Source organism: Hyaena hyaena, unplaced genomic scaffold (assembly GCF_003009895.1).
Source record: "Hyaena hyaena isolate Hyena2069 unplaced genomic scaffold, ASM300989v1 scaffold_9, whole genome shotgun sequence".
Lineage (NCBI taxonomy): Eukaryota > Metazoa > Chordata > Mammalia > Carnivora > Hyaenidae > Hyaena > Hyaena hyaena.
Genome location: NW_024080641.1, coordinates 5,929,662 through 5,943,276, shown reverse-complemented (window position 1 = coordinate 5,943,276; position 13,615 = coordinate 5,929,662). Strand labels below are relative to the sequence as shown.

The 13,615-nt window shown below is 44.5% G+C and overlaps 1 protein-coding gene across 7 annotated transcripts in view; it reads right to left on the bottom strand.

The window, feature by feature from the left end:
* The window catches only part of LYPD3 (LY6/PLAUR domain containing 3), a 60,044-nt gene that overhangs the window by 22,111 nt on the left and 24,318 nt on the right, over window positions 1-13,615 (bottom strand). For 6 of the 7 annotated variants that reach the window (XR_005530877.1, XM_039246424.1, XM_039246441.1 and 3 more), the window contains exon 2: window positions 12,755-12,866. The gene's annotated coding sequence lies outside the window, so the exon portion shown is untranslated. Of the gene's footprint in view, window positions 1-442; window positions 525-12,754; window positions 12,867-13,615 lie in introns of those variants that run through there. The other variant, XR_005530878.1, reaches the window with a different exon arrangement.

The following is a 13,615-nucleotide window of genomic DNA, read 5'->3' as shown; positions in this document are numbered from 1 at the left end:
ATCCTCAGCGGACAGAGGGAACCCAGGAGGCAGCTGGGGGCCAGCTGGGTATGAGGGCTGGGGGCCTGGGACTCTTGGGGGGAAGTTTTGTTTTTAGCTTCTCACGCTTGTTTATTTATTAACAACACATAAAACCCATCTTATTATAAAAGACTCCAATGACATAGGAGCTTATAAAGAAAAGTAAAATGTGGGGTGAGGGTAAGGAGGAACAGATATTTATTGTCTTATCTAAATAGCTTTATCGAGGCTTAATTGATATAGTCAATTGCACCAGGGGTGGAAGGAGACTTCACGCAAACAACTGACCCCCACACACAAAGGACAGGGGAGTTTGGCCAGAGTACAGGCCTGCCAAGTTCTTTCTAGAAAGTTCTCTAGTTCTAAACCAACTCTTTTTGAGTTAGAGCCCCACTCCAGCTAATCCTTTACCTTTGTCCCTAGGCCTCCAGTTCCCCATTGTATCAGTTTGCCAGTTTGCGGGAGAAAGCACGAAATTTGTTAATGAAGGGACTTGAGAGTTTCTGAAACAAAAAGCATTCAGAGCCACTGGTAAATGCCATCTAGGACAAAAAATACATGAATAAACAAACAACAAAAAGGCCAAGGAGATGTTTCTCATAGGACAATGGCTTAAGACGTTACAGGAGAAATCCCTGAGTGAATAGAAGAATGATACAATTTTCTAAAAGTTGGCCTGTGGATTATTCTGGCATTTTGAAAATTATAGGTATCATATGGCAAAGGACTTCAGGCAGCATGGGCAAATTTCTCAGCAAACTTTCCAATAATATATTTATGTAAATATACATAATATAAAAATACTCAATATATTATTTTTTTGATACCTTTGTTTATAACAATCCCTCATCCAACCCAATGGTAGGCAGAAACTTAACCAGTGTGGGTTTTTAAAAAATATTTCTATTGTTATGTTTATTTCTTTTGAAAGAGAGAGAGTGTAAGCAGGGGAAGAGCAGAGAGAGGGGGAGACACAGGATCTGAAGCAAATTCCAGGCTCTGAGCTGTCAGCACAGAGCCTGACACGGTTCTCGAACTCATGGACCATGAGATCATGACCTGAGCCGAGGTTGGATGCTCAACTGATGGAGCCACCCAGGCGCCCCAAAACTTAATCAGTTTGAATAAACTCAGCCACCTCAGTGTTTTCTCTGGTCACTTCCAATTTCAGCTCAGTCAATTCAGAGCTCTCTCCCTTTCCACTCTCCTCACCCAGGGCTTGGCTACAGGCCTGGTGGGAAGGAGGTGACAGTCTAGTTTTTGCCTCGGAGCTGCTCATGGCCAAGTTCTTGTGGATGGCTGGCAGCTGGCTTCCATTCCTGCTGGTGTCCACGGGGAACCTCCAAACCTGTCTGGGCACTGATGGGCATCCACGCGGGTCCTCTCGGCTCTGTCAACCCCTACAGCTGCATCAGGGCCTCTCCCAACAGCTCTCAAGTCCCACTGCGGAGCGTCAGGAGCCTAAGAAACTTCTGGAGTGGTAGATGTGCTCCTAATCTTGACTGTGGTGATAGTAAAGCTTCTCAAGGTCTACATAGGTCAAAAATCATCAAGGGGTATGTGGTTTGCTCTAAATATACGCACTATACCGTACGTCAATCACACCTCCATAAAGCTGTAAGAAAGAAAGAAAGAAAGAAAGAAAGAAAGAAAGAAAGAAAGAAAGAAAGAAAGAAAGAAAGAAAGAAAGAAAAGCACAAACGTAACACGGTAACAGTTTGTTTTTCGGTCCTTCCTTAAATTGCCATTTCTTGACAAGTTAGAGTAGAGATGGAGGAGGGGACTATCATACCAAGAAAATTAACGTTGTGTTTGGTGGTCTGCCAGATTCCAGTCCATCCTGTTCTTTCCCACTGTCCCCAGTGAGTCAACTGGCTGCTTCTCAACTCAGTAAAATCTCCTGGTCTTTGACAGACGTTCTCCTCCACGTCTCTGCTCTCAGAGCCAGTGGTGGCCTCGGGAAGCTACCCCAGCTTGCTCAGCTATGAACGGCTCCCTTCTCTGAACCAGCAGGACTTTCTTGCATCCATTTCTATTTCACCTTCCACTGAACATGCGGAACACTTTGTAATATCTCGATATTTCTTGGTGTTCCTATGCCTTTGCTTCTATGCCTTCAGCATCACACGCTCACATGCTACTTTTCCTTGTTGTGAGCATCAACCAATTCCCTTTAAAAGGCCCTTCACCCAGGGGCACCTGGGTGGCTCAGGCGGTTAAGCGTGACTTTGGCTCAGGTCATTATCTCGTGGGTGGTGAGTTTGAGCCCCACATTGGGCTCTCTGCTGTCAGTGTGAAGTCCACTTCGGACCCTCTGTCTCCCTCTCTCTGCCTCTCCCCCACTCTCAAGTACTTTCTCTCTCTTGCTCGCTCAAAAATAAACATTAAAGAAAAAATTTTAATTAAAAAAAAAATCCCAGGGCGCCTGGGTGGCTCAGTCGGTTAAGTGTCCGACTTCGACTCAAGTCATGATCTCACAGTTCATGGGTTGGAGCCCCGCATCGGGCTCTGTACTGACAGCTCCGAGCCTGGACCCTGCTTCAGATTCTGTGTCTCCCTTTCTCTGCCCCTCCCCTGCTCATGCTCTCTCTCTCTCTCTCTCTCTGTCTCTCAGAAATAAATAAAAAACATTAAAAAATTTTTTTGAAAAACAATTTTTTAAAAATCCCTTCATCAGTTTATAACTTCACCCTTGCCCACTCCCTTCTTTCTATTCTTTCTGTTACTACTCAGTACCTGGCTCTCATTCCTTAACCACCTCCCCTCGAATGACCTTTTTCTTTCTGTCCTTCTCACTGTCACAATTCCATTGAATACACTTTACCATGGAATACGACTTGGCAATGCTAAAGAATGAAATCCTGCCATTTGCAGCAACGTGGATGGAACTGGAAGGTATGATGCTGAGTGAAATAAGTCAGTCAGAGAAAGACAGACATCATACGCTTTCACTCAGGTGTGGACCTTGAGAAACTGACCAGAAGACCATGGGGGAGGGGAAGGGGAAAAATAGTTACAAACAGAGAGGGAGGGGGGCAAACCATAAGAGGCTCTTAAATACAGAGAACAAACTGAGGGTGGATGGGGGGGTGGGCGAGGGGGGAAATGGGTGTTGGGCACTAAGGAGGACACTTGTTGGGATGAGCACTGGGTGTTGTATGTAAGCAACGAACCATGGGAATCTACCCCCAAAACCAAGAACACACTTTACACACTGTAAGTTAGCCAATTAGAAAATAAATTATACTTAAAAAATAAAAATAAGAAAATGAAGATGAAAGGGCCTATTAAAGTAAAAAAAAAAAAAAAAAGAAAGAAAGAAAATACTGTACCAACCTTGAAATGTCAATTAAATGCCTCCCACATTTAACAACTATAATATAAAGGAAGAGGGTAATAGACTATGGTGGCAAAATTTCTACATTATACTTGAAATGGTAAAATTCTGATTCTAAAGAGATTGTGAAAAGTTAAATATGAATATTATACGCCCTTGAGCCATTACTAGAAATACCACATAAGGCCAATTATTAAAGACCAATTACTATAAAAGACCAGTAAGTTAAAATTATAGGAGACCTATTATTAAAAGATCAGTAATCAGAATAGATTAACAACATGAATTGACCATAAACTGTCTGCAGGAAATCATTGCAAATACAATGATACAGGAAGGAGAGAAGCAAAATGATTAAATGATACACTTTTACTTCTACCTCAAATGGAGTAAGAGGGACTGGATTCATCTTTCTAGATAAAACAACCAAAAAAGCAGAGAAAATGCATGAAATAATAATTTTCTTTTTAAAAAATTTTTAATGTTTATTTTAGAGGGAGAGAGAAAGAAAAAGAGAGTAGGGGTGGGAGAGAGGCAAAGAGAAATGGAGACACAGAATGTGAAGGAGGCTCCAGGCTCTGAGCTGGCTGTCAGCACAGAGCCCGACGCGGGGCTCGAACCCACGAACCGTGAGATCATGACCGGAGCCAAAGTTGGACACTTCACCGACTGAGCCACTCAGGAGCCCCACCAACTTTCTATCTTGAGAGAGTTTTCAGGCCCTGGTACAAGGAGCGAGAACTCAGGGAGTGCCTGGCATCCTGTCTGAGCTGAGGATAATCCGGAACTCAGAATCTAAGGCCAGCTAGAGTTTGCAGGACAGAAGGCACTGTGGAAAGAACAGCATAGAGAGAGAACCCTGGAGACCAGCAGAGGGTCCCCCTTGACCATGCAGCTGAGTGCTGATCATCACATACGTGTGAGAAAACTACCAGGACTGGGTAAAAACTTCCTGAACGGATTAGACATGAGTCCTGGCACTCACACAGGGCAGGGAATAATGACTGTTGCCAGAACTGAAATATTCATAACCCAAGTGGGCACTGGACTCCAGAACCTCTTGCCTAAGTAAGAGAAATAATTAGTCCCAGGCAAGCACTGTTCCAGACCTGCCTAACACATCATAAAAGCAAGACCCAAAAGTATCAAACTGTTTCCAAATGGCTAAACTGAATTCTAGAGCAAGGCTCAAGAAGACATACAGGTAGACAAAAATATTTAGCACCAAACAAGATAAAATTCACCATGTCCAAGGGGCGCCTGGGTGGCTTAGTCGGTTAAGCGTCCGACTTTCGCTTAGGTCATGATCTCGCGGTTCGGTTCATGGGTTCGAGCCCCGCGTCGGGCTCTGTGCTGACTGCCAGCTCTGAGCCTGGAGCCTGTTTCAGTCTGTGACTCCCTCTCTCTCTGACCCCCTCCTGCTCACGCTGTCTCTCTCTCTCTGTCCTAGAAATAAATAAAACATTTAAAAAAAATACTATAAAAAAAAATTCACCATGTCCATGCTCCTATCAGTTACAAGAAAGCTGGCATGGCTATTGTACTCTTAGCAAAGGGCATTTCATGCCAGAGAACACTATCAAGGATAAAAAAGGTCGTCTCATATGAAAAACAAGTCAATTCATCACAAGGATGTAACTATTAAAGACGTATGTCCCTGACATGACATAAATCCATGACACAAAGACTGAAAGAATTGCCGGCTCTTATCCCAGAGAAAGGAAAACTTCTGCTCCTCCCAAATCCTGTACATGATTGATCACTGAAGCTTTGCTTGTAAAGCCAAACTATCTTCTAATAGGTAGATGTTAAAACAACCTCAGTGATTAAAAAGGAACTACAGATCCACACAACAACTTAGGTGGATCTCAAAGGCATTATGCGGAGTGGAAAAAGTCAATCTCAAAAGCTCACATAGTATACAATTATGCTTACCTAACATTCTTGAACTGGCAAAACTGTGGAGAAGAGATCAATTTTATTTCGCTGAATATATCCAGAATATTGCCATTTCTACACGTAATCAATATAAAAATTTAATGAGATGTTTTGTGTTCTTGTCATACTAAGTCTTAAAAATGTAGTATTTTACACTCACCCTAATTTGGACTTGCCCACATTTCTTTTTTTCAAACTTTTTTAATGTTTATTTTTGAGAGAGAGAGAAACAGAACACGAGCAGAGGAGGGGCAGAGAGAGAGGGAGACACAGAATCTGAAGCAGGCTCCAGGCTCTGAGCTGTCAGCACAGAGCCTGACACAGGGCTTGAACCCATGGAACAGGAGATCATGACCTGAGCCGAAGTTGGATACTGAACCAATTGAGCCACCCAGGAGCCCCTGATCCAGCCATTCAACTCCTAGGTACTCACCTAGGAGAAATGACAACATGTGTCCCTAAAAAGACTTTTACCCGGGGCGCCTGGGTGGCTTAGTCGGTTAAGCGTCCGACCTCGGCTCAGGTCATGATCTCATGGCTCGTGGATTCGAGCCCCGCATCAGGCTCTGTGCTGACTGCCAGCTCAGAGCCTGGAGCCTGCTTCAGATTCTGTATCCCACTCTCTCTCTGACCCTCCCCTGTTCACGCTGTCTCTCTCTCTCTCCTAGAAAAANATTAGGGGCGCCTGGGTGGCTCAGGGGGTTAAGCATCTGACTTTGGCTCAGGTCATAATCTCACAGTTGGTAAGTTCAAATCCTGCGTCAGTCTCTGTGCTGACAGCTTGGAGCCTGGAGCCTGCTTCAGATTCTGTATCCCACTCTCTCTCTGACCCTCCCCTGTTCACGCTGTCTCTCTCTCTCTCCTAAAAAAAAAAAAAAAAAAAAAAAGACTTTTACCCAAATGTTCATAACAGCTTAATTTGTAATAGCCACAACCTATATACAACCCAAATGTCAAGAGGTGAATGGATAAATGGATTGTAGTTTATCTTTACGTGGAATATTACTCAGCAGTAAAAAGGAATGAACTATTTTCTTGTAACAAGTTTATGGAGATGTAATTGACATAGCATCACAATTCACTCACTTGAGGTATACAGCCCAATGGTTTTTAGTATATTTACAGTTGTGCAGCCATTACCACTACCTAATTCTAGCACATTTTCATCAACCCAGAAAGAAATCTGTACCCATCAGTAGTCATTCTCCATTCCTCTCACATCCCCAACTCCTAGGAACCATGAAAACCTATTTGTACATTGCCTATCGATAGAATCATACCTGGTGTGGCCTTTTGTGACTATCATTTTGAGTTAATGCTTATATGTGGAGTGAGATAGAGGTTAAAGGGTTAAATTGTATCCCCCTCAAAATATATGCTCTAGTTCTAACTCCTGGTACCTGTAAATGTAACCTCACAGGCACACCTCAGAGATCGCGCAGATTTGGTTCCAGACCGCTGCAATAAAACGGGTATCACAATAAAATATGTCAAATGATAAATGAATTTTCTGGTTTCCTAGGACATGTAAAAGTTATGTTTACAGAATAGTCTATTAAGTGTACCAAAGCATTATGTCTAAAAAATGCAAGGTATATACATTAATTTAAAAGTGATTTTTTGGGGGCACCTGGGCGGCTCGGTCAATTAAGTATCTGACTATTGGTTTCAGCTCAGATTATGATCTCACAGTTTGTGAGTTCGAGCCCCATATCGGGCTCTGTGCTGATGGTATGGAGCCTGCTTGTGATTCTGTCTGTCTGTCTCTCTCCCTGCCCCTCCCCTGCTCTCTCTCTCTCTCTCTCTCTGTCTCAAATAAATAAATAAATAAATAAACATAAGAAAAATTTTTAAAAAGTTATTTATTACTGGGGCGCCGGGGTGGCTCAGTTGGTTAAGCATCTGACTCCTGATTTCAGCTCAGGTTATGATCTCACAGTTCATGAGTTTGAGTCCTGCATCAGCCTCATTGGCAGTAGGGAGCCTGCTTGGGATTCTCTCTTTCTGTTTCTCTCTCTCTGCCCCTCCCCCACTCTCCCTATCTAAAATAAATAAATAACTTGAAAAAATTATTTATTGCTAAAAACTGCTAATCATCATTTGAGCTTTCAGCAAGTTGTAATTACTGATCAGATTCCCACACCAAATAGAATAATAATGAAAAAGTCTGAAATATTGTGAGAATTACCAACATGTGACACAGAGACATAAAGCTGAGCTTTATGTAAGGTTGTCACAAACATTACATTTGTAAGACAAAAACAAAAACAAAGCACGGTATCTGAGAAGTGTAATAAAGCAAAGCACAAGAAGTGAGACATGCCCTGGTTACATTTTCTTGCTGTTTCGAACCTTTGGAAACTTTGTCTCTCGTAACCTTTTGATTTAAGGTCTACTTTGACAGTTTAGCCACCTCCCCCATCTGCTCTCTTGGTTACAATTTGTTTTTGTTTTTAAGTTTTTTTAATGTTTATTTATTATTGAGAGAGAGAGAGACAGACAGACAGACGCAGAATGCAAGCTGGGGAGGGGCAGAGAGGGAGACCCAGAACCTGAAGCAGGCTCCAGGCTCTGAGCCCTCAGCACAGAGCCCGACGCAGGGCTCAAACTCACAAACCGTGAGATTATGGCCTGAGCCTAAGTCGGACGCTTAACTACTGAGCCACCCAGGCGCCCTTTATTTATTTATTTTGAGAGAAAGAGGGAACCTGTGTGTGTGGGGCCGGGGTGGGGGTGCAGCAAGAGAGAATCCCAAGCCAGTTCAATGCTGTCAGTTGGAGCCTGAGGTGGGGCTCGATCTCATAAACCACAGGATCATAACCTGAGCCAAAATCAAGAGTCGGCCACTTAACCGGCCGAGCCACCCAAGTGTCCCTGTTTGTCATATTTTTGTAAGCTTAGATCAACAGCTCTATCAAGTTAAAGGGCATTTGTGGGGCAAAGGAATGGGTTAAGTGACACCAAATGTACACAGTCAGCAAAATCCAGACTGTGGGAACTCTGGAAGACAATGACCTGACTTTGTAAAAAAAAATTACGTTTAGAGGGAAGAAAAAAAGATGAGAAGCTATAACTTACAAGAGACTTAAACATACAAAAACAAGTGTGTGGACCTCACTTGGAGCCTGACTTGAAAAACCAGGAAAAATATTTTTTGGAGACTGAAAAGCAAATCCATTAATCGACTGGCTATTTAACCATATTAGGTATTTTAAACTCTATTAGATGTAAGAACTAAAATCATGTATTTCAACGCGACAATGGTTTGTTCCAAGAAAGTATTGCCTAGAAGGAAAAAGCTCACTTATCGGACAATAGCTTGCTTATTGAGACTGTTTCAAGGCCCCCATTTTGTTGTGGGGTCTAATCCTAAACTTTTTTTTTAAGTTTATTTACTTATTTAGAGAGAGAGGGAGAGAGAGAGAAACCCCACTATCGGCAGAGGGGCAGAGAGAAGGAGAGAGAGAATCCCTGGCAGGTTCCGTGCCATTATCACAGAGCCCGATGCGGGGCTCAAACTCACAAACCATGAGATCATGACCTTAGTCGAGATCAAGACGCTTAGCCAACTGGGCCACCCAGGTGCCCCTAATCCTGAACTATTCTGTCACAATCCTTGCGTAAGCCTAACCAGTTTCCTGCTATGAAGAGATCGCCTCAAACAGCCTTACTTGATTTTCCCTGTGGCACGATCGAGACTCTGCGAGAGGGTCAACTGTTAACAGGAATAATACATTTTTTTGGTGCCATGTTTAGTTTAAAAAGGGGAAGTGTATCTCCTTGAAGGCATATCCTGAAGGGTTTACATATTTAATGAAAAAAAGACTGAGGCTTGCTTCAATATCGTATGGGACAGAGAATGGGTGGGGCATGGAGAAAATGAAATGGACCATAAGGTGATAATTATTGAAGCTTGTGGGTAGTTACATGGGGTTTCCCACACTACTTTTGTCTACTTATGTACATGTGTGAAACTGCCCGTAATAAAAAGTTTTTTTTCAGTGCGCTACTCAGACCACAACATTGGAGTTATGCTTAATCATCTTCTCTTCCTCTCCTATGCTATATTCAATCCATTGGCATATCCCACAGATATTCAAAATTCCTCTAGAATCTGACCATTTCTCACTGCCTCTGCTTCGCCCCCCACACACCACTTTTCCCACCTTGATTATTGCAATAGTCAATGTCTCCATGCTTTGGCCATTGCCCTCCCCCAACCCCATTCTGTTCTCAACAAAGCATCCAGAAGGATCCTTTTAAGAAATGAGTCTAGGGGCGCCTGGGTGGCTTAGTCGGTTAAGCGTCCGACTTTCGCTTGGGTCATGATCTCGCGGTTCGTGGGTTCGAGCCCCGCGTCGGGCTCTGTGCTGACTGCCAGCTCAGAGCCTGGAGCCTGTTTCAGTCTGTGACTCCCTCTCTCTCTGACCCTCCCCTGCTCACGCTGTCTCTCTCTCTCTCTCCTAGAAATAAAAAAATAAAGAAAAGAACTTTGAAAAAAAAAAAAAAAAAAGAAATGAGTCTAAAACCTCTTCTCTGGGGCACCTGGACGGCTCAGTTAAGCGTCTGACTTCCGCTCAGATCATGATCTTGCAGTTCACAAGTTCAACACCCCCACCACACAGGGCTCTGTGCTGACAGCTCAAAGCCTGGAGCCTGCTTCAGATTCTGTGTCTCCCTCTCTCTCTGCCCCTCCCCCCATTGTGCTCGCTCTCTCTCTCAAAAATAAACACACATTAAAATAATTTTTGAAACCTCTTCTCAAAACCTTACAATGGCTCTTCCTCTCACTCAGAGTTAAAGTCAAAGTTCGTATAATGGCCTACAAGGTCTTACACTCTCTGCCGCACTCCCTTATCTCTCTGACTTCATCTCCTAAGTCACATCCTTTGGGCCACTCAGGTCACACCGGCCGCCTTCCTGTTCCTCCAATGCACCAGGCATGCTCCCACCTCAGGACATTTGCACTTACTGCTCCTTCTGGTCTACAATGCCACCTCCTTCAGGTCTTTACACAAATGTCCCCTTCTCAATGAGGCCTTTTCTGACCCCCCCCCACTATTTAAAATTGCAACCATCCTCTCTCTACCCATGCAGACACTCCCTCTTCCCCATATTTTTTTCCCTTTTGTACTTATTGCCATCATAGATCATACTTGTTTATATTACTGTCTCCCTCCTTAAAACAAGCCTCACACGGGCCTGATTTCTGTCTGTTCTGTTCCCTCCTATAATCATGTAGCCCCATGATTATAAAGTATCTAGAAGAGAATAAGTGCCCAGTAAATATTCAATGACTTTGGTCACTAGTATCTTCTATACAGCGTCCTCGGCCACTGCCCTATTCCTCCAGGGCTCAAACAGGTGTTAGGTCCCAATGGGATAATTTGGAAAGAAAGTCTTGATTTTTTTTTAATGTTTATTTTTGAAAGAGAACGTGAGTGGGGGAGGGGCAGAAGGGGGGCAGAGGATCCTAAGCAGGCTCCATGCTGACAGCAGAGAGCCCAATGCAGGACATGAACCCACAAACTGTAATCACGGCCTGAGCAGAAGTCAGACACTTAACTGACTGAGCCACCCAGGCATCCCAAAAGTCTTGATTTAAAAAAAAAAAATTATCCTAAGGGAAGAGAGGCAGGGTCTTAGCCCAACAGTCTATGTAAATGAGACTCTTTGGAGCTAGAGTCTGTGATGGGTGACGCTGGGGTCAGTGTCTGCAATGGATCCAGCCCCTTGGAGCACAGCCTCACCCGTAAATCATCTAGTGTGCTGGGAGACCGGAAGAAAATGTGCACTCTCTCTTCCCAGAAACCCACTAAATGCAAACTAAACAATAAGCTACTTTGGCAGCTTTGCAAACAAGGGAAGGCAATAGGCAGAGATGAGCACACTTTGTTCAAGACAAACTTTTAAAGCAGAGTTTGATTTTCTGGAGACATCTTAGGACAAACGACTCCAATTTCTGGCTCTTTTCAAAATACCGAAATCCTTAACATCACGGAATCAAAAACACCAGTATGCCCTTCGGAACAACCGTTTGGCAGCACCTACCAAGACTGCACGTGTGTGCCTTATGACCTACCAATTCCACTTCCGGGTCTATACCCAAGAAAAGTGACTGCCTATGTCCACACACAAGAATGCTCACGGCAGCTCTGTTCATAATAGCTGAAAACTAGAAACAGCCGAATGCCCACCCACCACCAGACTTGGGAAGTAAATGTGGTATACTCATAAAATGAATTGCTTCGCAGCAATTTTTAAAAGCAATTTTTAAACAATACATATGCAACGACAGCATGGACCCTCGCGGCATAATGTTGAGTGAGCAAAGCCAGAGACAGAAGGGTACATAATTGTAGGATTCCTTTTATACACAGATCAGGAACAAGCAAACTCAATTCGTGGTGAGAGAATTCAGAAGGTGGTTAGCTCTGGGCGGTGTTGACTAGGAGGGGGCGTGAGGGAATCTTCTAGAATATGAGAATATTCTAGGGGCGCCTGGGGGGCTCAGTGGGTTTTCCGCTCTTGATTTCAGCTCAGGTCATGATCGCGTGGTTTGTGGGCTCGAGCCCCACCTCAGGCTCCACAGTGACAGTGTGTGGAGCCTGCTTCTGATTCTCTCTCTCCCTCTCTCTGCCCCTCCCTCACCCACACTTGCTCTCTCTCAAAATAAACACACAAAATTAAAGAAAAAGAATATTCTGTATCTTGGCCTAGGTGGTAGTTACACATATGTATACATATGTATGTACATGTATACATATATACCTACAATCCTTGAGCTTTGTGCTCTAAGTTATACCCCAATTAAAAAGTTAAAATTTTTGGGGCGCCTGGGTGGCTTAGTTGGTTAAGCGTCCGACTTTCGCTTAGGTCATGATCTCACGGTTCGTGGGTTCGAGCCCCGCGTCGGGCTCTGTGCTGACTGCCAGCTCAGAGCCTGGAGCCTGTTTCAGTCTGTGACTCCCTCTTTCTCTGACCCTCCCCTGCTCACGCTGTCTCTCTCTCTGTCTCCTAGAAATAAATAAACATTTAAAAAAAAAAAGTTAAAATTTTTAAAAATTTTAAATAAAATAGAATAAATGACTGGTATGTCAGTACTTTCAAGACCTGAAACACCAGAAAGCAGGGCCGGCCCAGTGGAGAGAACACATGGAGAACGGGGCCAGGCTCTAGGATTCCCTCTCTCGCCACAAGGTGGCTCTCTCCCCTCAAGTCTCCTTCCCAGTCCTCTGGGAAAATTCAGGAAATCTCCCAGGAAGAGGAGGAGCGTGTGCTCTGGACACCAACAGTGTGGGAAACTGGGATAAGAATGCCGTGTAATGATCCAGGCCGGCCTCACTACAGAAGAGCGTAGCCCTTTCAAAGCCTAGCTGTGTGGCCTCGGGAACGTTCCTTAACTTCTCTGTGCCTCAGTTTCCTCATCTGTCCAGTGGAAATGACAATAGTGCGTACCTTGTGGCGTGGTTGCTGGTGGTGGCGCTGTTCCTGTTGTTGACGGGAAATGAGCTGACCTTCATGGAACTCTCAAAACATCCCCCGGCACAGAAGAGGTCAATGTCATTACCTGAGTTAATGTTAAGAGACGAAATGTCAGTAACCGATAGGGGAACCTGTGGTATCTCACTTCCTCGGGGACCAAGCAGGTTTTGGAAACCAGGCTGAGCTGGAGATGAAGAGAGCCTGTTCTGGCTTCTATGTTCTTTTCTAGAACCTGATGACCTACTCACGGCGGCCACGGCTAGTGCCAGTCCAGATCTGTGGCCCAGAGGGTTTCGCCGGTCTTTCTGTAGCTCTCAGAGCTCCTGTACCTCAGTGTGGGGAGCAGAATAGTGGTCCCCCCCACCCAGAGGTTTCTATGCCCTCATCCCCACAGACCTGTGACTATGGTACCTTATAGAGCAAAAGCGACATTGTCAGTATCATTAAGTATCTTGAGATGTGGAAGTTATCCTGGATTACCAGGAAAGATCCAAGGTAATCACCTGGGTCCTCATAAGAGGGAGGCAGGAGGAATAGAGTCAGAGAAGTGGAAATGGGAACAGAAGCAGAAGAAGTCAGAGCGACGTGGCTAAGAGCCAAGGAACGCAGGCTGACTCTGGACACTGGAAAGCGCAAGGAACGGATTCTCCCCTAGACCCTATAGGGGCCAAAGGCAGGCCGCCCCAAGAGGGGCCACTTTGTCATGAAGACCTTTTGAGTTAAAAAGCAATGGGGGCGCCTGGGTGGCTTAGTCGGTTAAGCGTCCGACTTTCGCTTAGGTCATGATCTCGCGGTTCGTGGGTTCGAGCCCCGCGTCGGGCTCTGTGCTGACTG